Here is a 25,787-nt window from a genome sequence, read left to right as displayed (position 1 = left end):
ACAACAACAACAACAATGTAAATGATGCATGAGGTTTGCTTACATTAAAATTTAAGAACATACATTGAATGAATTTACATCTGTTATAGGTTTAAGTGGGGGGGAAACTAGAAGCCACCAATCCAGCCCGAAAGAGTATTTGTTGAAGGTCTTTAAATAAATTCTGATAGGTGGCAGGGGATAATTAAACACTCTCTATGGAGTTACTACTTTTACAGGAAACAGGCATGTTATTATTACAGTAGGTTACCGATCATATAATAATGTTTGCCTATAGTAAGCTTTGGTAAACGGCAAGAATGAGCATCTGGCTTTTCACATATTCTTACAGAGCTATGGAAATGCTTTTCAGAAATAAGAAATAAAATGGAAGATTTTAAGTGGAATGTAAACTATGAAAAAGGGGCTACAAACAGAGTAAAGAGCAATTACAAGCATGAACCAAAAGAGAACTGCTGGGTTTTAGGTTATGTTATGTTTTCCAAAATGCACCTCTGTTGCATTTGGGCTTATAATGCATCTGTCAGAATCCATTTATATCACATTCATAAATGTATGTTTAAAACATTATCCCCCCCCCATGGATTCTGCCATCTCCGGAGGAAGGAGAAGCACATGTGGATTCAGCCTACCTTAGGTTATTTCAAAGACCAAGGGAACCTTTTGAACTGGGGGAACAAAAGGGAAGGTTAGAGAAGAAGGCATCTGGCCTGTGTCTTCATTTATTCTGGAGAGGAAGAAGGCAATAACCATAAAGATTCAAAGTTCCTCTTTTCCCACGAAAGGGATGACACGAAGTAAAATGATGGGGGCTGACCAAATGGGGTTGAGGGAAGGGGAGTTGAACTGGGATCCCTTTATAGAGTTTCAATTTGTAAAACAATACTAAGTCCTGTCTTGTATTCCCACAACCAAGCATGTCCTAGTAAAAATTCCTTTTGGACTAGAACTGACTCCAAAAGTTTTTGTTTTCCTAAGACGTGGATTGGGGTGAGTCTTGACAGCATCATAATGTGAACATGAAGAAGGAACGAATTCCTGAATGAGCAGGGCCTACATGAGATGGCTTGGCTTCACACTGTGAACGAGACACTTTGCCCTGTGAACTATTTTTCTTAGCAAAGAGTCTGCACTAAAAGAAGTCTGGCACAACAGTGTCAGTAGCTGGACAATGAGAGAGTTTTGTAAAAGCTTCTGAGCACCTGAAAGCCACACCTCTAGAAGCCTTTTCCAGTTATGGAAACTGCCAGACAAAAACCTCAGAGAAACAGAGGGTTTTTTTTGAAAGGGGTGGGTGGGAAGGAGAGAGGAAAGGCTATGAAATGTCACAAAGCAACTTTGAACAGGTGCTTTGCATGAATCTAGAGTGCTGACATAAAGGATTTTCTAGAGAAATTTGAAGCAAAGCACTCCTTTCACGTTTTGCACAGCCCTAGTAAGGACACAGAATTATTTAGGTTCGTAAGAAGCTCGTTGTCTACCATCTGCTTCACGTAGACACTTGACTATATTTTATATGCTTACAAATAAAAGCTAAATACAACAGCAACCAAGCCTCTAAGTATCTCTTTCCTCGTATGGACAATACAGACAAGCTACAAATAATGCTATCAAGCACTACCTTTCCAGTCTACTCCTAAGGATTTTCCCTGTAATACAAGCTTTCCTAATCTAACTGCTGATTCTCCTCACAATTTAATTGAAACCTGCCTGTCATTAAAAAAACAAAAGCAAGGAAGAATTTTGCTATTAAACTTTGGTGAGGGACTCAGTTCGCTTTGACAGACAGTTTGTTGGCAAATGATCATTCCACTCCAACTGTATAGCTCGCACTTCCAGAGCATACAACAATAGCTGGAATACTTTCGCCTTATGGTTTTACTACAATAGAAATCAGCAATCTTTTCACGTGTTGAGAACCGTCTCATAATGTTCCATCGTGTTATGATGGTCAATGAAATATTTGAGGTCTCAGCCAGTGAAACAGGCTGTCAAATGGCATGGTGGGTTCTCCTTTGCTAGAGGTCTTCAAACCAAGGCTGGATGTTCATTTGTCCAGTGCCAGATGACCACTGCCCAGTACTCCTTTCTTAGCAACTCCATGAGCTCAGACAGTTGCTGATAATCCTGGCTGGGAGAGGAATAAGTACAAAATGGCTGACTTGCAAAATGTGAGTGAAACATGCCATATCGTCCTGCACAAAACTGTAACATCCCACCTCTCACAGAGCCAGGGTGGCAGAGTGTTTAGAATGCAATATTGCAGGCAAATTCTGCCAACAGCCAGCAGTTCGATTCTCACCAGCTCAAGGTTGACTCAGCATTCCATTCTTCCAAAGTTGGAAAAATTAGGACTCAAATTGTTGGGGACAATATGCTGACATTTGTAAACCATTGAGGGCTGTAAAGCACAGTGAAGGGGTATATAAGTCTAAGTGCTCTTGCTATCTTACATGTCTGAATTTTGTGATTTTAGTAACTGATGGGGAAAGCCCACTTAGCATCCCAAGAGCAGCTATAGAAACCATCCCATTTTTAAGGTTTTACTACTTCATTCCTCATGTTTTTTCTATATTTTAATCTGTATATTTGCAAAAATGCCTGTGGATAATTCACTTTTGTCCAAGCTAATGGGTAACAGGTTTGTTAAATCTTATTTAATTTACACAGGGCCAAAAATGAAAGTGCTTTTTAAATAATAATTTTAAAAAGAAAACCTTCAGAGACATTGTTGCATAAATTGTCAGCTCTCAAGGGTAGCCATGGGTAAAATGCCCTTTCTTATTAAATGTCACAAGATTGAATGTCATAGTGTAATTGGGATGAAGGGATAATTGAACTCAGCTCAACATGTCTTTTCCTGCCACCTCATTATTAATCTGCAGGAGTTTTGAAATACATTAGAGAAAGACCCAATTCTCACAGAACTGGTTGGCAGCTTCTAGGAAGAAAAAAAAACATATATAGCATTTTATTTTGGAGTACTGACATAGGGAATTTGTGGAGAAATTTGATTTGCAAGTGAAATGTGAGAAAATTACCATATTTTTCCATCTGTAAGATGCACCCTTGTATAAGACGCCCCCCTCAATTTTCTAAACAAAAATTCAGAAATCAACATTTTAAATATTAAACAAACCACATTTTTAGTTTTGCGCATATTTTCTATTTTATTGGTAATCAAAACAATGAAAACAGACCACATCTTTAGTGGCAGTAAAACAAGTGGCCATGCACAGGGCCCTCCACAGCATTGGTACAATGCTGAGAAGGGGTGGTATGCTCTTTACTCAGCCTCTATTGCAACACTGGTTTGTTCTTCCTCACTTTCAAACATACATCACTTTCTTCAACTTCTGTTGCATCACTTTCTATGAGTCATTGTCTCTATTGATGAGATCATCCTCAGTTCCATCCATGGCATTGCTGATTCCACATTTCTTGAAGGACTTCACAATAACCTCTTTCTTGATGCCATACCATGAGTTTAGAACCTAATTACAAACCTCAGTAATGGTTGGTTGTTTCACTCTTTCTGTCGGTATCAAGTTATCACCTGCTTTTTCAATCCATCTACTCCCGCAATTCCTGGATGAAGCAGACTATCTGGACCCATACCAGTCCGGTTTCAGACCCGGTTACAGCACAGAAACGGCATTGGTCGCACTGGTAGATGATCTCTGGCGGGCCCGGGACAGGAGCTGTTCCTCTGTCCTGGTCCTACTTGACCTCTCAGCGACTTTTGATATCATCGACCATGGTATCTTGCTGTGACGGCTCGAGGGGTTGGGAGTGAGAGGCACTGTTTTACGGTGGTTCTCCTCCTACCTCTTGGGCCATTCGCAGTTTGTATTGGCAGGGGGGCAGAGATCCACCCCAAGGCCCCTTTCTTGTGGGGTACCTCCCTCCTGTTTAAAATCTATATGAAGCCGCTGGGTGAGATCATTTGTGGTTTTGGGGTGAGGTATCACCAATATGCAGATGATACCCAGTTGTTCATCTCCACCCCAAACCAACCCAGTGATGCCCTTGACGTGATGTCCCGGTGCCTGGAGGTGGTACGGGTCTGGATGGGAAGGAACAGGCTCAGGCTCAACCCCTCCAAGACCGAGTGGCTGTGGATACCAGCATCTCGTACTGTCCAATATGTTCCATCTCTTTTGATGGGGGGGAAGGTATTGCCCCCCTCTGAAAAGGCTTGCAACCTGGGTGTCCTCCTGGATTCACGGCTTAATTTGGAAGAACATTTAACTGCTGTGACCAGGGGGGCTTTTGCACAGGTGCGCCAGTTGTGCCCCTTTTTGGACCGAGATGCCCTATGCATGGTCACCCATGCCCTTGTCACTTCTCGCCTGGATTACTGTAACACTCTCTACATGGGGCTGCCCTTGAAGTACACCCAGAGTTTTCAGCTGGTGCAAAATGCGGCCGTGCGGGTACTTATGGGAGTTCCTCAATACTCCCATGTTACTCCACTCCTGCGTGAGCTTCATTGGCTTCCGGTTGTCCTTTGGGCATGATTCAAGGTGCTAGTAATTACCTTTAAAGCCCTACATGGCTTAGGCCTGGGGTATTTGCGAGACCACCTGCTGCCATTGTCAACCTCCCATTGCCTGGTTCGCTCCCACAGAGTCGGCCTCCTCAGAGTTCCGTCAGTTAAGCAATGCCAACTGGCGACCCCTAGGGGGGAGAGCCTTCTCTGTGGGCACGCCGACCCTCTGGAATGAGTTGCCTCCGGAGCTGCGGATGGCCCCCGACCTTCAGTCCTTTCGCCGTGACCTGAAGACATGGATGTTTCAACAATCAGGCCTGGACTGACTATGGTTTTAAATTTGGTTTTATGTGGTTAAATTACTATGTATCGAACATATCTACTGTTTAATTCTTTTCTAAATTTTGTATTTTCATGTTCTTTTTTAGTTTTTATTGTTGTGAGCTGCCCTGAGTCCTTAGGGAGAAGGGCGGCATATAAATATAATAAATCAAATCAAATCAAATCCATTCTTCTCTCATCAGGGCTTTAAATGGGTTGTTAATTGAAACATCCAGTGGTTGTAGCTGACCTGTAAGTCCACCAGGAATAACTGCCAGCTGTGTTCACAAATCCGATGCAATCCTTTCTAACTTTTCTCTTAAATGTGCTTGGAAATGATCATAGATAAGTAGAGCTGGCTTCTTTAAGAACTCTCCAGGTCTTCTGGACCAAACCGTTGCAAACCAAATGGCCGTAATGTCTTCGTTCATCCATCCCTTCTCATTCACTTGAACAATAATGCCAGGTAGTTTCTTTAGGATAGGTTTTCCTCTTAAAGATAAGCATTGGAGGCAGTTTAGTACCATCTGTACAGCATGAAAGGACAGCAGTATACCGTGTCTTTTCATGGTCACTTGTTTTGATTGCCACTGTTTTGATTCCTTTCATATTGACAGTTCTGTTGGAAGGCACATCAAAATTGAGAGGCACCTCATCCATGTTTCCAATCTGACTTTCTTTATAATGATATTTTTCCCGAAGTTGTATGACATAGGAGTGATACTGTTGGATTTTTTCCTCATAAACGGGTGGCATTTTCTGTGCTAACTTTGTTCGTGCTCTCATGGCCAACCCTTCTCTCTTCATGAAATTAAAGCACCATTTTGCCTTTCCTGTAAATCCAATAATCTTCATTTCGCTTGCAAACATTCTTGCCTGAAATTGAATAAGCTTGGTTGACACACATAAGCCACTCTGGCGCTGCTCCATAATCCAAGTCTTAAGCCTCTGTTCCAAGTCTAGCCATTTTGCTGGTTTTCCTCTCAAGGCCTTCTTCTGTTTTGGCATCTTTTTTTTTTTATTGAAAAGTTTTAAAATACAGTTTTCCTTTAAAAAACCCCCCTTCCCCCTCCCTGCTCCCCCCCTACCTCCCCCCAACCTCCCTCCCTCCCCCCCTCCCTCCCCCCCTCCCCCCCCGACTTCCCAGAGCTAAATACAAGGTATATATATATAAAAAGGCAATCATAAACAACCATATACTAACAACTATAAATTCTAAAATCCATCACTCTCTAGCTTATATAGGATAAGACACACCTTAACAATATTAAATATATATAAAAAACTAGAATAAAAAAAGAAAAAAAACACGAAAGAAGACTTATTCGAATGCTACATAAAACTTCTTAACCCTATACTTGTTCTGGATAAACTCAATCCATTTTCTCCATTCCATAATATAACGTTCTTGCGAATGATCTTTCAAATAGGCCGAAATCTTCGCCATCTCTGCCAGGTCGGAAACCTTTAAAGTCCACTCTTCTATGGTCGGCAGTTCCTCTTTCTTCCAATATTGGCCTATCAAAAGTCTTGCCGCCGTAATTAAGTTCAACATCAGCTTGGTGTCCACAACTGTAGCGTCTGCAATTATTCCCAACAAAAAAAGTTGCGGACAAAACTTTATCCTCTCTTTAAAAATCTTCTGCATATTCCACCAGACTTTTATCCAAAAAGCCTTAACCTTCTTGCATGTCCACCATATGTGAAAATATGTTGCATCTTCATCACCACACCTCCAACATTTAGGCTGATAATTCGGATACATACTTGCAAGCTTTTTAGGATCTAGATGCCATCTATAAAACATTTTGTAAAAGTTCTCTCTTAGATTTTGAGCTTGAGTAAATTTTACGTTCCTCACCCAAATCTTTTCCCACGTGTCCATTGTAATAACTTCCTGGATATTTTGGGCCCATTTTATCATACAATCCTTAACAAGCTCTGTTTCCGAGTCAATCTCTATCAATGCAAGATATATCCGTTTAATATGTGCTGATCCCTGATTTCTAATCTGCTTTATCAAATTTTCATCAGTCATTGTAAATCCATTTTTCTGGTCTTCTTTCCACCTGGCCCGTAATTGGATATATTTTCTGTTTTGGCATCTTAAGGAGTTGTTCTTCCTGTTTTCTCCACTGTCTGATCATACACTCAGTGGAAGGTGGTCCAAACTGTTTCTCTGCAGCTCTGTTTCCATGCTCGTTTGCATAACTGATTACATTCAGTTTAAATTTAGCAGAGTAAGATGTTCGCTTACTGGTACTTCTCGGTACCATCACACAAGGGAGCCGACTTCCTCCAATCAGATGGTGCTCTGCAGGCTTAGTCCCACCCACCCCCTCAGCCGTCAATCATTGTACTGAGGCAGCTTCCTGGAGCCTCTTGCAGCTTCAGCCCAAGCTGTGCTGGTGAAAAACGGGTCATAGAAGGCGGCTTCAGAGGGACCGGCAGCATCCTTGGGGCAGCGTGACCTCCAGCACCAGGCAGCATCTTGGGCTGGCTTTTTCCCCCTCCAGGTGGCATCTCAGACCAGCAATATCCTCCTGAACAAGGTGGCATGGCAGCGGCATGTTAAGAACCCACACAGGGATGCCCTGGGCTGTGGCGGTTACCATTATTTTTCCGTGTATAAGACGCTGCACTTGTATAAGACGCACCTGATTTTTAAACAGGGTGTTTGCAGGAAAAAATAGCGTCTTATACATGGAAAAATAAGGTAAGCACTTATTTGTGAAGCATATAATTTTTGTGCAACAAAATGCTCATATGCTTGTTCTATAGCATTATAGTATCAAGCTAAATAAGCCTGAAAAAGAATCTCAGTACCAAGTTTATTTTTAAAGTTACTCCTGAGGTTTCAAATATGAAAACATGAGAGTAAAGTGTGTGTGTGTGTGTGTGTGTGTGTGTGTGTGCGTGTGTGTATGCAAGAGGAGTATGACATATTACTTGGAACCTGCTTACAGCAAAATATATCCATTTATCTTTCTCTCAGAATTCATGTTGCCAAACAACACCAATGAGGCTGAGTACTTTTCAAGAGAAATTTATTAATTAGGAATTAAGCATAAAGCATACAGACTCTTTTGAAATCTGAGTAGAGAAAAATGGAGTTTGATCACATTTTTGCCTGAGCAGTGTCTTTCTTTTAGTCCCACTGAACAATTCACATAGGCCTTCATTTTTATTACTTTTAAAGCAACATAATGGAACCTATCCTCTCTATATGTTCTTACAGGTATTAAGACATGGTATTATACAGGTCACACTTAAGCAGCATTGTTGCCTTTATCATGTACTCTATAACCAAATTATTCTCACAGTGGTTCCGCCCATCCATTTAGAATGACCAATGAGATGACATCAACCTTTCCGCGCCCCCCCCCCCCAGCAATGTCCTCTGGAACAATTTTTATTTAGTCCATCTGTGAATTTCACCAGACAGAAATGATACTGCAAAAATGGAATGTTATATTCATTTTGCCACTTAAAGGTAAAGGTAAAGGTTCCCCCGCACATGCGTCCTACTTGTTTCCGACTCTAGGGGCCTGTGCTCATCTCCGTTTCAAAGCCGAAGAGCCAGCGCTTGTCCGAGGATGTCTCCGTGGTCATGTGGCCGGCATGACTAGACGCCAAAGGCGCACGGAACGCTGTTACCTTCCCACCGTAGTGGTCCCTATTTTTCTACTTGCATTTTTACATGCTTTCGAATTGCTAGGTTGGCAGAAGCTGGGACGAGTAACAGGCGCTCACTCTGTTATGCGGCACTCGGGATTCGACCCGCCAAACTGCCGACCTTCTGATCGACAAGCTCAGTATCCTAATCCACTGAGCCACCCATCCATTTAGAATGACCAATGAGATTTATTTTTATTTTATTTATTTTAATTCCATTTATATCCCGCCCTTCTCCAAAGACTCAGGGCGGCTTACAAACTTAGCAGTAGCCTTCATTCTATTTATATGCCTCCCCCCCCCCAGCAATGTCCTCTGGAACAATTTTTATTTAGTCCATCTGTGAATTTCACCAGACAGAAATGATCCTGCAAAAATGGAATGTTATATTCATTTTGCCACTTAGGGAGAGCCAATACCTTCAAAATATAAGAAAAAAAGTTGTGTTAGCCATTGTTACTTGGATAAAAGTTTTAGAGGATGGATGACTTGATCTTTCTCACATTTCTAATTTATTAACCCTAATTTTATTTTATTTTCATGTATAATAATAATAATAATAATAATAATAATAATAATAATAATAATAATAATAATAATAATAATAATAATAATAATAATAATAATAATAATAATAATTTGTAATTTCCCCTAAAAGGAACACTTGCATTTTTCCTCTCAAGCCAAAATAACATGACTAACATGTTGTGAGAAATGCAGTTGGTGTCTCAAGTAGCAAAATATCTTGGGTTACAACTGGTAGCATGATTATTAAAATGATACAAAATTGTATTACAAAACTTGCCTCACATATTAAGTTTTGGTTAACTATGTGTCAATGCAGACCAAGACACAGTTTTTCTAGGATGTCCTCACATAATAAATGAACTGGAAGAAGTTCAAATCAATATTATGTTTCAGAATGAAAACATTTTGCTCTATCGACATACAGGCACAGGGAATAGAATAAACTCAGAAGGAGGCTTGGAATATGGAGCAAATATCACCAGGCTGATAGTGAAGACGAGGGAAACAACAACAACAACAATAAGGTTGGAAGGGACCTTGGAGGTCATCTAGTCCAACCCCCTACTCAGGCAGGAAACCCTATACCATTTCAGACAAATGGCTGTCCAGTCTCTTCTTAAAAACTTCCTGTGTTGGAGCATTCAGAGCTTCTGGTGGCAGGTTGTTCCACTGGTTAATTGTTCTAACTGTCAGAAATTTTCTTCTCAGTTCTAGGTTGCTTCTCTCCTTGATTAGTTTCCATCCATTGCTTCTTGTCTTGCCTTCAGGTACTTTGGAGAATAGCTTGGCTCCCTCTTCTTTGTGGCCTCCCGAGATATTGGAACACTGCTATCATGTTATCCCCCATCTTTCTCTTCTTTAAACAAGACATACCCCATTCCACCAACCATTCCTTATATGTTTTAGCCTCCAGTCCCCTAATCATCTTTGTTGCTCTTTTCTGTACTCTAGAAAGAGTCTCAATATCTTTTTTACATCGTGGGGACCAAAACTGGATGCACTATTCCAAGTGTGGCCTTACCAAGGCATTGTAAAGTGGTATTAACACTTCATGTGATCTTGATTCTATCCCTCTGTTAATGCAGACTAGCACTGTGTTGGCTTTTTTGAGAGCTGCAGCACACTGCTGGCTCATATTTAAGTGATTGTCTACTAGGACTCTAAGATCCCTCTCACAAATAGTACTATTGAGCAAGGTATCACCTATACTATACCTTTACATTTGGTTTTTCTTGCCTAAATGTAGAACCTTACTTTTTTCACCATTGAATTTCATTTTGTTAAGATAATGCCCATCGTTCAAGTCTGTCAAGATCCTTTTGTATCTTAAGCCTGTCTTTTGGAGTGTTGGCTATTCCTGCCAGTTTGGTGTCGTCTGCAAATTTGGACAAATCTCCTTGTCCAAATCATTGATGAAGATGTTGAAGAACACTGAGCCCAGATCAGAGCCCTGGGGCACCCCACTACACAGTTCCCTCTATTTAGATGCAGTTCTATGGAGGACCACACGCTGAGTACGGCCAGTCAGCCAGCTACAAATCCATCTGGTGGTGATGCTGTCTAACCCATATTTTTCTATCTTATCAAGTAGTAGGTTGTGGTCTACTTTATCAAATGCCTTACTGAAGTCCAAGTAAATTATATCCACAGCATTCCTCTGACCCACTAATTTTGTCACCTGGTCAAAGAATGCAATAAGATTTGTCTGGCATGATCTGATTTTGACAAACCAATGTTGAACTTTGGTAATGACTTAGTTTGCTTCTAGGTGTTCACTGATTCATTGCTTATCTTTTCCAGAATCTTCCCAGGTATTGAGGTCAGGCTGATAGGTCAGTAGTTTCCTGGATCCATTTTTTCCCCTTTTTTGAAGATGGGAACTTCATCAGCTCTTTTCCAGTCCTCTGGTAGTTCCCCAGTGCTCCAGGATCTTCGAAAGATATAGTTCATGGTTCTGAGATCACATGTGCTAGTTCCTTCAGAACCTTGGGGTGTAATCCATCTGGTCCTGGTGATTTGAACCCATCTAGGGTAGACAGGTGCTCACTTACCATTTTCTTTCCTATCTTAACCTGTGTTTCTAATCTGTTTTTTATGGTACTTTTTTTTGATAGGTTGGACAATTTTTTTCCCTTTGTGTAAAGACGGATGCAAAAAATGAGTTGAGTAGTTCTGCTTTCTTCCTGTTGCTTGTCACCTTCTTGTCACTTTCTCCCTGTCAAAGGCCGTCCGCATTGAAAGAACCAGACGACAAACATGGTACGGTCGACAACGAGGGTTTCTTTACTCACGAAAACTCCAAGTATCTACAAAGTCAGCGTTGGGAGCTAACCACCCCAACGCCCCTTTAATACAGACCAAGTAACCAGCCCCACCCTCTCCCACACAAACCAGCATCCGGCTGGTCCTGAATAAATCCCACCCCGTTCCTGTCTCCCTGCGCGGCCCGGCACCTGAGCTCCCACATTAACTCCATGATGAATGTCAGGAAGGTGTGTGCCCTTAACCCGCTTATTGTGCTCCCCCAGCCCCCCTGTCATGCCCCCTCCACCACCCAGCGTGACACTGCCACAGTCCCTTCGGGCCCACCCAGCCCGGCAACCCGCTCCCGCAGACCCCACCATAGCCTGTTGTCCAGTCCGTCCGGCGTCTCTGCTGAAGAACAGGCAGCTGCAGAGACACAAAAGGCTCGATGGCTGCCCTCCTGAATGCCTGTGGGGCCTTTTACTAGTTTTAGTTCGTCCGGCGTCTCTGCCGAAAAACAGGCAGCTGCAGAGACGCAAAAGGTTTGGTGGCTGCCCTCCTGGATGCCTGTGGGACCTTTTACTAGTTTTAGTTTGTCCAGCGTCTCTGCTGAAAAACAGTCAGCTGCAGAGACGCAAAGGGCCCGGTGGCTGCCCTCCTGAATGCCTGCGGGGCCTTTTACTAGTTCAGTCGCAGCAGGCATGCTTGAAGGCCCTGGAGCAGCTGCTCGGCGGAGAGATGGCTGCGGGTCCTGCGAGGCTGCCTGTAGCGTCTGGAGCTCGAGCGGCCGCTCCCAGGTGAGCTCAGTAACGCGGCTGTGCGGGCGGGCGGTTCGAATGGCCTTCCCCGGACACCCCACGTGATGTCGAGCCCATGGGGCTTGACACTCCCACTAATAGACCAATCATTTCCTTAACGTTTTTCTTGTTTTTTACATATTGAAAGAAGCTTTTTTGTTATTTTTGACTTTTGTCGCAAGCCTTAGTTCATTTTGAGCCTTAGCTTTCCTCACTTCATCTTTGCAGCCTCGGGCTATTTGCTGATATTCTGCCTTAGTTATGTGCCCCTCTTTCCACTTTTTATACTTGTCCTTTTTGTCTTTCAATTTATCAAATATTTTTTTATGCAGCCATGCTGGTTTCTTTTGAGAGCTGTTATTTTTCTTCTTCATTGGTATTGTGCTGGACTGGGCTTTTATAATCTCACTTTTCAAAATTTCCCAAGCTTTTTGAGTTGTTTTCCCTTTGAGGATTCTCATCCATGGAATCCTTCCCAAGCTCTAAGTTTATTGAAATTAGCTCTCTTAAAGTCCAAGACTCTAGTTTGACTGTGTTCGATTGCTTGTGCTTCCAGAATGTTGAATTCCAATATTGCATGATCACTCCCCCCTCCCCCAAGGTTCCTGTGGCTTCAACACCTCCTATCATTTCATCTCTGTTAGTGAGAATTAAGTCCAATATGGCTGATCCCCTAGTTCCCTTCTCTACTTTTTGGGAGACAAAGTTGTCTGCTAGGTTTGTCAGGAATCTGTTTGATGTTCCACTTGGTGCAGAGTTTGTCTCCCAGTTGATATCAGGGTAATTAAAGTCCCCCATTACTATTGTGATGTGCTTCCTACATACCTCACAATAGTGAAACAAAACTGGTGTGTTAGGGAGGGCAGCGATGTGAAGTATATCTTTTGGCACCTCTTTAAAGAAGTTCTCTTTTCCTGGGATCAGACAGCAGCTGCATGAAAATCTTCATTATACATCGGCACAGCAGGGAATAACAAATTGTTCTGGAGCAGTCATGGGTACGCTATGGATGCTTCCTTAGTTGATATGCATATTTTCCTGGTATCATGAAGCTGCTGTGCCAGTCCTTTAAAGGCTTGGCTTCCTTTAAAAGAAGGGCCCAAATGTTCAGGGAGTCTGTCTACATCTCCACCGAAGGATCCTCTTCTGCTTCAGATCTGAAGAGTTATGTGTTTCCAGCAAATAGTAGAAATATATGCAAGTAGTCCTCATTTAAAAACTGCCTTGTTTAGCGCCCCTTTCTAGTTCTCACGGTGGTGAAAAAGTAATTTTTTGAGCAACCCTTGCTCATTTTTACTGAAATCCTTCACAGGTCTGTAAAGCAAAGCAAGCTGAAGTAAGATTGTAAACACTGTTGCAGTTTCACTTAGGGACTGCTTTCTTCTCCACTGAATTGCTGGTTCCAAATGCGGCCGCTAAACGAGGATTACCTGTGTGGTGACTATAAACATTGTTCGCTTCTATTTGAAATCCAGTATGAAGAGCTGGAATATTCAGTTGTTCCAGGGCAGTCTGTGAGAGATGGAATTTCTCACTAGGGATTACAACACGGAGTAACTGGGAAGGACTGGGGAAGATATGCAATTCAAGGAACTGGATAGACAACTTGTAACAGAAACAGGCATTTGATCTCTTGTGTCTACATTCTTGCCAACCCTTGAAACAGGGATTATTGAAATCCACATTTGTTTTTTTTGTTCCTTCTGCCTCTTGTCCTTCCTTCCCTCCCTCCCTCATGTTTTGCTTCTGAAACCTTAAAGAGAGAGTTAAAATAAAGAAAGTTCTGAGTCATTGGAACCAAAGTACTGTGAAAACAACAGTACCTTCCTCCATTCCAAAGAAATATATACTGTACAACTAAATACCAAGAACTACGTGGGGCTGGAGCAGGGCTTGCCAATGTGGGAACAGTGTTCCGCTAAATGCACCCTCGTCTCCAAATAATGAGGGTTAAATTAGGCTGAGGCAGAACTTAATAGTTACCAATTCAGAAGCCTACTGCATGTTTCTACATGTGTCCGATTTATTGTTTGAATTAGATCAGTAATTGGGGACCATTCAGTACAATTGCATTTCTTGAATATATTGATTTTAGATGCCATCAAGTGAAGAGACTTTTGTATTTTGCATATACAGCATGTCCTTTGGCTGACTTTCCGAAAAGGCATCTAATCTCAGTGGGTGGGTTTTTTTTTATTTTTTGTTCTAGTGGCAAATACCTTCACAGAAAGAATTACTGTGCATAATGAGTAACGTGGCCTTCACAAAATGAGAAAAAGAAAAACATTTTGTTTTTTGCAGTATGGATAGACAATTATTTCAAGTCAAGGTACCACTGGAAGTTGGATACACAGTTTATTAAAATGGAATATAGTGTCTGTTCAAAGTTATAACAAAATTGGAAAAAAGTGACTTATTACTTTTTTTTTCACTTGCGACCGTTGCAGCATCCCGATGGTGATTAAAATTTGGACACTTGGTAACTGGCTCATATTTATGATAGTTGCCGTGTCCTGGGATCATGTGATCACCTTTTGTGAACTTCTGAGAAACAAAGTCAATGGGGAAGCCAGATTCACTTAACAACTGTGTTCTAATTTAACAAATGCAATGATTCACTTAACAAGAAAGGTCACAAAATGGGGCAAAACTCACTTAACAATTGTCTCTCTTAGCCACAGAAACTTGGGGCTCAATTGTGTCATAAGTCGAGGTCTACCTGTATCAGACTACTCTCTTGGGTCCTACTTTGTAGCTATTGGTGAAACTGGCTTATCAGCACAGTGATATATTTAAGATTATTCCAGACATTTAGGATTCTTTCAAGTGTATATGATCTGAATCATTAATCTGCAACATGTTTGACAATGTTTTTGTGCATGTTCCTCCAAGAAGTTCTTTTCTACTTGTACCTGATAGTAGAGACCCACCAGAACATTATGTGAAACAAAGGAAAGAACGTTTGCCAACTACTAGAAATGCTAAATTGCATACAACACTGTGAATTTTCCTAACATGTCATTTCTTTCGGAGAAACCTCAGGCTTTTATTGTGTTTGCCATTAACACAGAAGCCCTGTCTGAGACACGAGGCTGAGATGAATCTCAAATCAGAGAAACATATTTCAAAGGCTGCTCCAGTATTCTGAGCGTCTGAATGATTTACAGTGGGCCTATCTAGAAAATGTAGCTTAATTGAATAGAGAGCAATTTGCAGCCTATGTGTTACATCAGTTCTTCCATTTGCTATCCCCAAGAGGCTGCAAATCATAATGCATATGCTTCCCCCCCACACACACACTTTTTGGTTCTTCCGTTTAACTAATATTGGAATGGATTTTTATTTCATTCTTAGGGTCTCCCCCACCTCATACACACTCCAAGCACCACATGGCTGAATGAACAATCACAGCTACTGCCTCTGCTTGTTGTGATTACCAACTGAAATTTGGTGGTTGTCTGCACTGACAGTTAAGTAACTTTTCCCATCAGCCATCTCATTCATCATCTCTGCTTCATTCACCTTAAGTTTCCTTAGCCTCTGTTAATGTTAATGAAGACCTCTTTCTCCACTCCATTTGCTCCAGCATCCATTTCTAACCAAGGTGATGCCAAATCACTGGCACTGGGATATTTTGATGCAAGCTCTACTTTTCTGTACTTGTACTATGAAGTCAGAAAGAAGGGAGGGGGCCACCTTCACAACATCACTTCCTGCTTCTTGTTGTGGAGTCTGCTCTGGAATACTATAGATTTCTTCTGAATGTATTGCTGTGTGATCCTTTTATCTTTACTTTGCCTTAGTTTTTCTGTGCTTTGCATAATTCTGTTTACTCTGAAAAGGAAATAGCATGATATATACGTGTTTATATCTGTGTATATGTATGTTGAAAGATCTATCTGTCTGTCTGTCTGTCTGTCTGTCTGTCTGTCTGTCTATCTATCATTTGAAAAATATCAGGTGCTTAGGATAAAGAAGACAGCTGTGAGTCAATCTAATATAAAAGAAAAAGAAGAGGCAGCCTTTTTGACTTCCAGCATTTCCTGTTCTGTAACACTTGAAACAGCCTGTCAATACAATTCATGTCCTTCTGGTAACTCTGTGAAATATCAATACAGTTTAGATGCTGGAGTGTAAGCTAAGACCAAAAAAAGGCCAAAAAAACCCAACAAAACAAAACAAAGCAAATCCACTAGATATAAAACACAAGGAAAAAGCCATAATATGCTTAAAAGAATAGCAGTAAGAACTATAACAAAAAGAGGTCTTCAAGTACAAGACCTTTTGTGGAAAAGTAAACTCAGCTGATTAAGGAAGAACAGAGAGGACAGAACAGAAATTCCTCTCATGCAATTACTGAGCTTAGCTTCAGATGATCAGAAATTGCTTGATTAACTGCATATATTAGAACTTACAGAAAGGTAAGACAAAATGAACCTTGACAGAAGTTTGTTCTTGGTATTAAGGTTTTGCCACTAGGTGGTGTGATAGTTTTCTGTAAGCAGGAAGTTGCTTACAATGGGAAGGGATACTCAGATGTGTGCAAATCTTATTAGCCCTTTAAACTAGATCAGGGGTAGGCAACCTCGGCTCTTTTATGACTCATGGACTTCAACTCCCAGAATTCCTGAGTCAGCCATGCTGAGGGAAAAGGGAAAGGTTTCCATGCTGAGCTATGCTGGCTCAGGAATTCTGGGAGTTGAAGTCCATGAGTCATAAAAGAGCCGAGGTTGCCTACCCCTGAACTAGAATAACTGAAAAGCTCTGCAGTCTACAATCTGTCGTCTGCAATCCAGCTGCAATTTCCAACCTCAGCATCAAGAGCAGGTAAAAATCTTCTTGACAAAGGTCTGAGAATTTCAATCCTCACATAATTAGAGGGGTCCTAGGGTATCATCTACGTTGGCTGAGTGAGAATAAGAGGGAGCCTGATTCCAGAATGTACTGCTGAAATGCAGGTCTATCCCTCGTTGTCCCACTATAAGGCTCTGCTATTGGCATGCAGCATGCATTCAAAATGCATGCATTCTTTCAGGCTAAGAAGGAGAAATTTTATTTTACTCCTCAACAGATTTAACAGCCAAAGTACCAGATAATTAATCATTACCCAACAGATCTATGTTAGAATGCCAGAGAGGATACTTCAAAGAATATAGGACAATTATCTCCTAGTTGTAAGAGCTCCTACCTTTAAAATACATGCCATTTTTTTAAAGAATTGGAAATATTCTAAGCACATTATATTTGTGCTTCTTAGATTGTAAGCCGCCCTGAGTCTTTGGAGAAGGGCGGGATATACTAAATGGGATAAAATAAATAAATATTGGGCGGGTTTGGGGTGGGGGGGATTTGGGGATATATTGTAAAATCTTGTTTTTGTAAAACTCTTTAATATAAATAAATAAACAAACAAACAAACAAACAAACAAACCTACCAACCAACCAACCAACCAACCAACTGTTTGAAACTTATGGAACTGGCAGCATAAAAATGTTAGTAACACACATTCCTTCATTAAAATCACTTTTTTAAATGATGCAATTAATCGAAGTTTAAGTCAGCAGAAATCACGTAGCAGTGCTATGAATAGTCTGGATTAGAACCTATGGTTGCTTAATATCCATATAAGATACAATGTTTTGTACAAGTTGATAAACGTTTTGCAGCCTCCTCCAAACCTAGTTTTTGAAATTATAATTCTCAAGATGTAAAGAACCACAGTATAAGATTGAAATATTTCAGTTCATTCTCTGTGGTCCATGTTTAACCAAAAATACAAGTGAACAGAACCACACTCACTAGAGCTATCCAAAATTAGTTTAAGATGGGGGGAAAAACAAGTAAATTCTATGACAGACGTTACGTCCTTCAATAGAAAATCTGTATCTCTTAGAGCCTGCTAGTCTCATGATGGGAAAAGGAAAGGATTACTGAGGAAGCAGGCAGAAGAGTAGGAATCTAATCAGAGGAAAGTACAGCAGCAACTAAGAGAAAAACAAACACTCCCAATGCCTGAGTGGTCAAAAGGATGAAAAGTCAAAGAGTTAATGCTTTTGGAGCTACATCTTCCACAGTAACTCCCCACCAGAATGCCAACTAGTGGTGCAGGCTGTGGATTCTTATCTCTTAAACAGATTTATGAAACTGTGATTGGTTGGCCTTAAGAATTTTATTTCACACAATGTATTGGTTTGCATGAATAATAAAAGCAGCAACTGTCTTCCAACGTCTGTCTGGATAAGCAGCTGAAATTTGGAACAACAGATAGGAGCAATGCTTCCTTTCTCAACTCCAAACAAAATCCAATGAACCAAAATATTTTTGATCAGCGGTGGTTTATTAAAGATTAGTTAGGTTTCTTTGGAAGCAGTGGTTTGGGTTTTTTTTTCTGTTTTCTTTCTCCAGTTTATACTGATTTTTCCATTTCTGTCGATTCCGACACAAGAGACTGACAGCAATTACCACTCAAAAAACGAGATACTAATAGATGAGGCAGCCGTCCTTCCTGCGGTGCAATAATTAATTTTGAACGGAAGGACAGTAAGCTGGTGTGCTCCTGTCGGGCTGCTTGGTTTTCCAATCAACTTGAGAAACTCCAGACATTTGGATCATATAACTGAAAAATGCATGAGAAAATAAGGTGGGAAGAAAGTTAGTTTTTTTAAAAAAACAAAACAAAACTTTTCCATAGCAACAATAACACAGAAGGAATAACAATTCTGGTGTTGCGGCAAAGGAACTGTTGATGCCTGGCAGAAACCTGCAAGGCATCATTGCTGCAACATTCTGAAACATTTCAAAGATTACGATAGAATATTCTTGAAAATATATGAGCTTGAGGGGGAAAAAAAATCCATATTCTCCAACTGGAAACCCATTCAGCAATACATATTTTCACCTTTGGTCATTAGCAGGATGTCGCAGAATTCAGAATCAGATGGTCACCCTATTACTTGATATAATGATCCACTACCAAAATTAGGGACTTTCCCACAGGATGTTGTTGAAGTATCCTGTTTTTATTTTCATAATACCTGATTGCTGAACTCCAGATGCTGAACAGGTGAAAACAATAAGAGAGTAACTGTTGTGATTCAGGGTCAGCCTGTGGGTTCGGCAGTTGGGTCAGACGACTCAGAGGAGGAGGGGGGTGTTGAAGAGCTTGCTGATGAGAGCCCTCAGCCAGGCCCCTCCCACCTGGTCATGACGGAGACCCAGCTGTGTGAGCCTGACAGCGTGGATGAAGATGACCCACAGCTGGCCCTGTTCAAGGATGCCCGACGCAGGAGGCAGTCAATCAGGAGTAAACAGAGGAAGGCAATGGGGCACCTCGGAAGGAGGCAGAGAGAAGCCACGCCCTAAACTGTATAAAAGGGGAATGCGTGGGAGGGCTGGTTTGCTGAAGGCAGCCGCTTGAAAAGCTCCTGTTTCTTGGTTCGTGTCTTGTTTGTTTTTGTATCAATAAATTTGGCAGGCTTAATTCCAGCCTCTTGCCTTCTTGTAAAAGGGGTTGTCCCTGCCTTTTCTGCAGGGCCGGTAGCAGGCTGGTACAGAACAGTAACAGACAATTACCACAACGAGAAGAAGTAACTCAGGTACATCCAGAAACAAGATCAGTTAAGGACCACTGGCTTCTTAGATACCTTAATTATAGTTTGCTATAGAATACTAATACTATTTCCAATGGCTGGCACGTCATTTTTCCCATTTCAAATCTGCAAAACCTATTATTGCTTCAGAAATGGGAAGTCTACAGTACTGGCTATGAAGAAAAAAATAATAATTTCAAGAATGGTAGCCAAGGAATACTTGCAAACATTTATTGCAAGAGAACGTTTGCAATGGGTAGGAAAATGATGAGATTTTTTCCCCCAGAAACCAAATAGGATTTCCTTGCTTTTAAAGCAGCCTTTAGTGTTAATTTTGGAGGATCCTATAGAGATTTCCTATGTTGCTTGCCTTGAACGACAAGAATCGGCATTATCTGTGTTTTGTCAAATGTACTGCTGAAATTCAGCACTAAAATGGGAGATAAGCTCTGCAGACCTAAAAATTACTTGCCTATCAGTGGTCTATTCCATACTGAGTCATCCTTCCACAGTAAATCCATGTGGATTGTGCTATAACCCTTTCCAAACTAAATTCAGGATGGTCATTTTTCCCCCCACAAAGGAAATCAGGGTGTCAAAATTGATCCAAACTATATTGAGACCATAAGATAAGGAGTGAAGAAGATGGAGTTTAGGAGGCAGAAGTAGATGGTATCAACATTTGTTGCTTTAGACAGAGCATGGAGGATCAGTTTCTTCTCTTTCTGAACTTTAAATGCTTTTTATAGTGCAGGGATAATTATGTGACTCACTTCAATATTAGGTTAGATAGAATCAATTATGGGCTGAAAATAAAGTCTTGTTCTGTTAAGCCTGATTTCTCGTATTTTACAGACATGTCCTTGTCAGTCTTCTTGGCAACAGTATGGAACATGTTTGCTGTCATTTTCTGCAGATATTTTTCGGCTCCCCAGACTGGCCTGGAGCTTTGAAAACCCTAAATAGTCTCCATCCATTAGAACATAGGACTGACCCTGCTGAGATGGTCAGCAGGACTGACCCTGCTGAGATGGTCAGTTACTAAGTTTATGTATTCCTAATACTAACTTTTTTGCCAGATGGATTAAAATGTTCATTAATACTGCAGTAATAACTGATTGAATGTCCTCATTTGGATGTCCTCAATGAAAAATCCCAGTTATTTGATTACATGTTTTTTTATTCTAAAACAACCATTTTCTCCTTTCTGTGATGGCTTCTTCTTTTTTCTGCAACCCTAGCAAAATCTAACATTTTGACTATAACAATGGGGTGGTGGTGGTGGTGGTATCACTTATTTGCTATTGCACTGAGAGGGATACTGCTTTGATGGCGGGGTGTGTGTCAATGTGATGCAACAGCCACAATAATTAGGGTTGTGGGTTGTTAAATTCATGTTTGTGCTATTCCTTTCTTCCCCCTCCAAATCACAATCGTTATAAATGATTCACATGAATTCCAGCAAATAACCCGCTCAGCTAGTGCTAGTTACCCAGTTCCTTAGTTTTCGCAGATTTTTCTCCTTCCTCAGAAACAGAAATGACCTTTTTTCCCTTCAAACTGACCCACCTAATGATAAGAAAATCGTACCATCTAAAAACTCAAAACTCAGGAAGCAGCTGCCATACTGTTGAGGCCAGTGGCTGCAAGGGACTAGCCATTAAAAACTGCACCTGGTAACAAATGGGATTGGCAGATGTAGTTGAATGTTGAAGTGGACTGTGCTATCCCCGCCAGGAGCACAAAACTCTTCATTTTCATTTATTAAAACCGAAAATTCAATAAGCCCCTTCCTTCATATACTCTGCCCAGCTGTTTTACATGACATATTAGAAAATGAAATATGTGCAAAATTAGCAGATGTGCACCAGCAGTGATTTTTCTGGCCGTAGCTTGCATCAAACGTCCACCACAGGAGAAATTTTAAATGGGATTTGTCAAATCTGTGGGGAGAGCTTTTCAGCAGGAAATTGCAAAGAAAGAAATGTGGGAATATAGGAAGAATGCACTTGTTTACTCTTGCGAGGTAACTATCATGATCCAATAGTTATTAGCGGGATACAATGTCAAAGCAATAGGTTGCAACCAATAGAGTTCATCCCCCCCCAAAAAAATTGTACTCTCGATGAAAGTGATTCCTTCTCTGCCTTGCAGATCCTTAGGCTCCCTCCCTCCCTCTCTCTGAAATCTGAATTTTTGGAGAGTTCAGCAAATGCAGAGAGAGTGCTGTTCAGGATAAGACCACTTATTTGGTCCTTGAAACAGCTTACTCTATTATTATTAAGTACCAAAATGTACCTTAATCCTGAAGGATTACAAATTACCATCTCAATGCTTATTTCAAAAACTGACTAGAAAGAGAGAAAAAAATCCAAATTATATAGATTTTCCTTACAATTCTCCGAGTATCTTAGCAAACTGTCGATAGAATTTGATTAGAAACATTCTTGTCTCCGTATAATCGGCTCTTTGACTCACAAAGCTATTTCCCTTAACTGTTCCTAATAAAAATTGAGAAAGCATATAATGAGAAAGGAAAACCTTGGAGTAACAGCTGCTGAAATAGGGCTGTCATTGGGATAAATAAATATTTGTTGAATTAATCAAACAAGCTTAATTGACAGTCCAATTCTAGCAAGTGGACATAAACCACACAATAATTTTAAATAAGCAGCTGATTTTTAAACTAGTGGTTCCTTCGTATAGCAGGAGAAAAGAAAACGTATGGACTCTATTACATTACTATTGTATCATTTCAATATTCCTCCTATGTAGTGAGGCCAGTAGCTTCTGCTCATATGATTTTAAAAAGTCAATTTAACTTGATCACAAGAATGAATCTTGCTGAGGATTGCATTGTTTAACATATAGTTTCTTGATTGCTTACTAGTAATAGTAGGGCTACACTTGAAAGAGCATAGAGCCACAGTGAATAAACGGAATTAGAGTCAAGGTAGAGCCAAAAACTATGGTGAACTATGGTGCTGGAGAAAGGCGATCAAACTGGTCAGTCCTAGAGGAGATCAACCCTGACTGCTCTTTGGAAGGCCAGATCCTGAAGCTGAAACTCAAATACTTTGGCCACCTAATGAGAAGGAAGGACTCACTGGAGAAGAGCCTAATGCTGGGAAAGGTTGAGGGCAATAGAAGAAGGGGACGACAGAGAATGAGGTGGCTGGATGGAGTCACTGAAGCAGTAGGCGTGAGCTTAAACGGACTCCAGAAGATGGTAGAGGACAGGAAGGCCTGGAGGAACATTGTCCATGGGGTCGCGATGGGTCAGACACGACTTCACAGCTAACAACAACAAGAGCCAAAAATGCCAAGTGGGAAAAAAAAGAGGTTTCTCCTAACAGAAACATGGAGATTCACCAACAAGGTGATCTTAAATGCTGGATAGAAACAAATCATAGTTTTGTTCCATCCATAATCGGCATGGCTCCCCGTTCCTGATCTATCCAGTAAACTGTGAAAAAAATATATTCTAATTGTACCTTGCATATCCAATGGCACACAAATTCATCTAGGAAAAAAAATACTACGGTTCTCATAAATCAAAGGTTCTGAATGAGATATTAACTCCACATTGGTATATAATGTAAGACCATATCTGCAAATTGGAAATGTTAATATTAGTTCTATATTTGTGGCGCACCGGATTTATGGAACCATCTGGGCGCACCGGATTTATGGAACCATCTTCCGGTTGAGCTCCGGATGGCGCCCCACCTCCGCTCCTTCCGGCGCAATCTAAAGACTTATCTCTTCGAACAAGCCGGCCTGGCCTGATGGGATGGGGTTGGGTTTTATTACTGTTTAATGTGTTTTAATCTATTGTTATAGTTGTGGGCACTTTGTTTAATCTCTTTTAATTTTTGTATTTTGTCTTTTAACATGTATTGCCCTGTTCACCGCCCTGAGTCCTTCGGGAGAAGGGCGGTATACAAATAAAATTAATAATAATAATAATAATAATAATTTTATTGTAGAGAGTCAAGTTTGGTCTAGTGCAGTGGTTCTTAACCTTTTCTTCAGCATGGGCCCCCTTTAAATACCTTTTGTGACCATGGACCATGGCTATGCACCACTAAGACTTAATTCAAGGTTTAAATCGTAACATTTCTTCAAGCCTTTGTGGATTCCCTGTGACATCACATTCACAGTCCTCCAGGAGTCTGCAGACTACAGGTTGAGAACCACTGGTCTAGTGATTAAAGCATCAGCCTAGAAAGCAAGGGACTATAAAATAAAATAAGTCCTGCCTTAGCCATCATGAAAGTCAGCAGGGTGACTGTGGGGGCCACTCTCACTCAGCCCAACCCACTTCACAGGCTTGCTGTGGGAAAAAAAAATAGGAACAAGGTGGTCTGGGACATGTTTGCTGCATTGAGTTATTTGTAAAAATGATAAAGCTGGGATACGAATAAAGTAAAATAATAAAAACAAATAAAAACAAATAAAATAATGAAATAAAATAATTCTTGGGAATAGCCAGAATTAACTGTTAGTGTCTCAAAATGAAATGTCTACTGGTGAAAGCCATTGTTTGTGTTCTGACGATTAAAGCATGCCTTAGAATAGGGGTAGGCAACCTTGGCTCTTTTATGACTCGTGGACTTCAACTCCCAGAATTCCTGAGCCAGGAATTCTGGGAGTTGAAGTCCACGAGTCATAAAAGAGCCAAGGTTGCCTACCCCTGCCTTAGAACGTTACATTCTCCTGCTGAAGCACATAAAAATATATCACCTTCATTTTATCTTAGAATATTCTGCAGACAAACCAGGTTTCCATAAACAAAGAAGTCCTATATGTTAGAAATTCCTTTTTGTTTTCAGGGATTTCCATGGGGCACACACATTTCAAATCCTGAGATGTTAACATCATTCAGGATTATTTATTAGGCAGTTTATCTCAGTTCTGTGGGAGGAAAGTCTGTGTATGACTTTCCCAGATTTGTCTGCAGATGGATTCTTATCTCTTCCCAAGAGAGTGTAAAACTGTATTTCTTCCTCACTCCAAAGGGCATCATGCAACAATGAAGTTCTAAATTAGAGGTAGATTGTAGAGGAAACCAGATCTCGCAATGCCTTGAGAAACTTCTTCCCACACAAATCTACAGAAACAAAAAAACCAAGAAGATTCAGCGGATAGCTCACCTGGTCATGCGCTTTTCAACACTATGAAGAAATTCATTGTATTAGTACTTGAATTATGCAGTAATAAATATTTCTAATGCATTCCAATCTGCATCTATAATTTGTATAATAATTTATAATAACTTGTACCTATGCATATTAATCAACATCTGAAAAAGATTTGCAGATGCGTGTCTTTTTGTGTACATGATGTGAAAATCATCCAACTAGTTCTGATCCTCATTTTAATTCTGCTCCAAAATGAAATGCTATATATGCATTTCCTGATTTAATAAACAAACAGATTTTTTAAAAAAATTACCTGCAAAATCTTGCAAATATCCTATTTTTAATCTGATAAAGATTATGGTTCCCTCCCCCACACTTTTTTTTTTTGAGTGGGATGGAGACAAGATGGATCTCTATAAGAAAACAGTTTTTATAGATGTTGCACAACAGTCAGCAAAGGGGATAATAAAATTCCATTCTTGCCCAAATTTTAGTTTCCTTGGACCAATCAATTTGAAACTCAGCAACTAGATCTTCATATATAATTGTTTTTTTCCAAACAAGAGAAATAATTAGTAGTTAAAACGTAAGACATAAAAATTGGAGTAGTATCAGTTATTACTCTGAGGAGAATTTCAAAGATTAAAATGACATTTAATATTTCTTATTTAGAAAATTTCCAGGTTTCTTATTATAATTTTGAACAATTTTGGGCAGTTCAGTTTCATTACTTGAAAACAGTATTCAGCTCTTAATTAACAAAGCAAAATTAGATAGCTGAAACAGTCACAAGTATCTCCTGCATACCATTTAAAATTACTTTAAAAGCAATGATTATATAAAATCATAATATCTACAATATAATATCTATAATAACGGCATTTTAGGAAAGGCACATGCATATGTGATTAGTCTGATTACAATGTGATAATCATTCATCATTGGTAACTATTATAAAATTGTAAAATATTATTCAGTAAACTATAAAATTCACAA

The sequence above is a fragment of the Vipera berus genome (assembly GCF_964194415.1).
Source record: "Vipera berus genome assembly, chromosome: 1".
Taxonomy (NCBI): domain Eukaryota; kingdom Metazoa; phylum Chordata; class Lepidosauria; order Squamata; family Viperidae; genus Vipera; species Vipera berus.
This window is presented reverse-complemented; position numbering follows the sequence as displayed.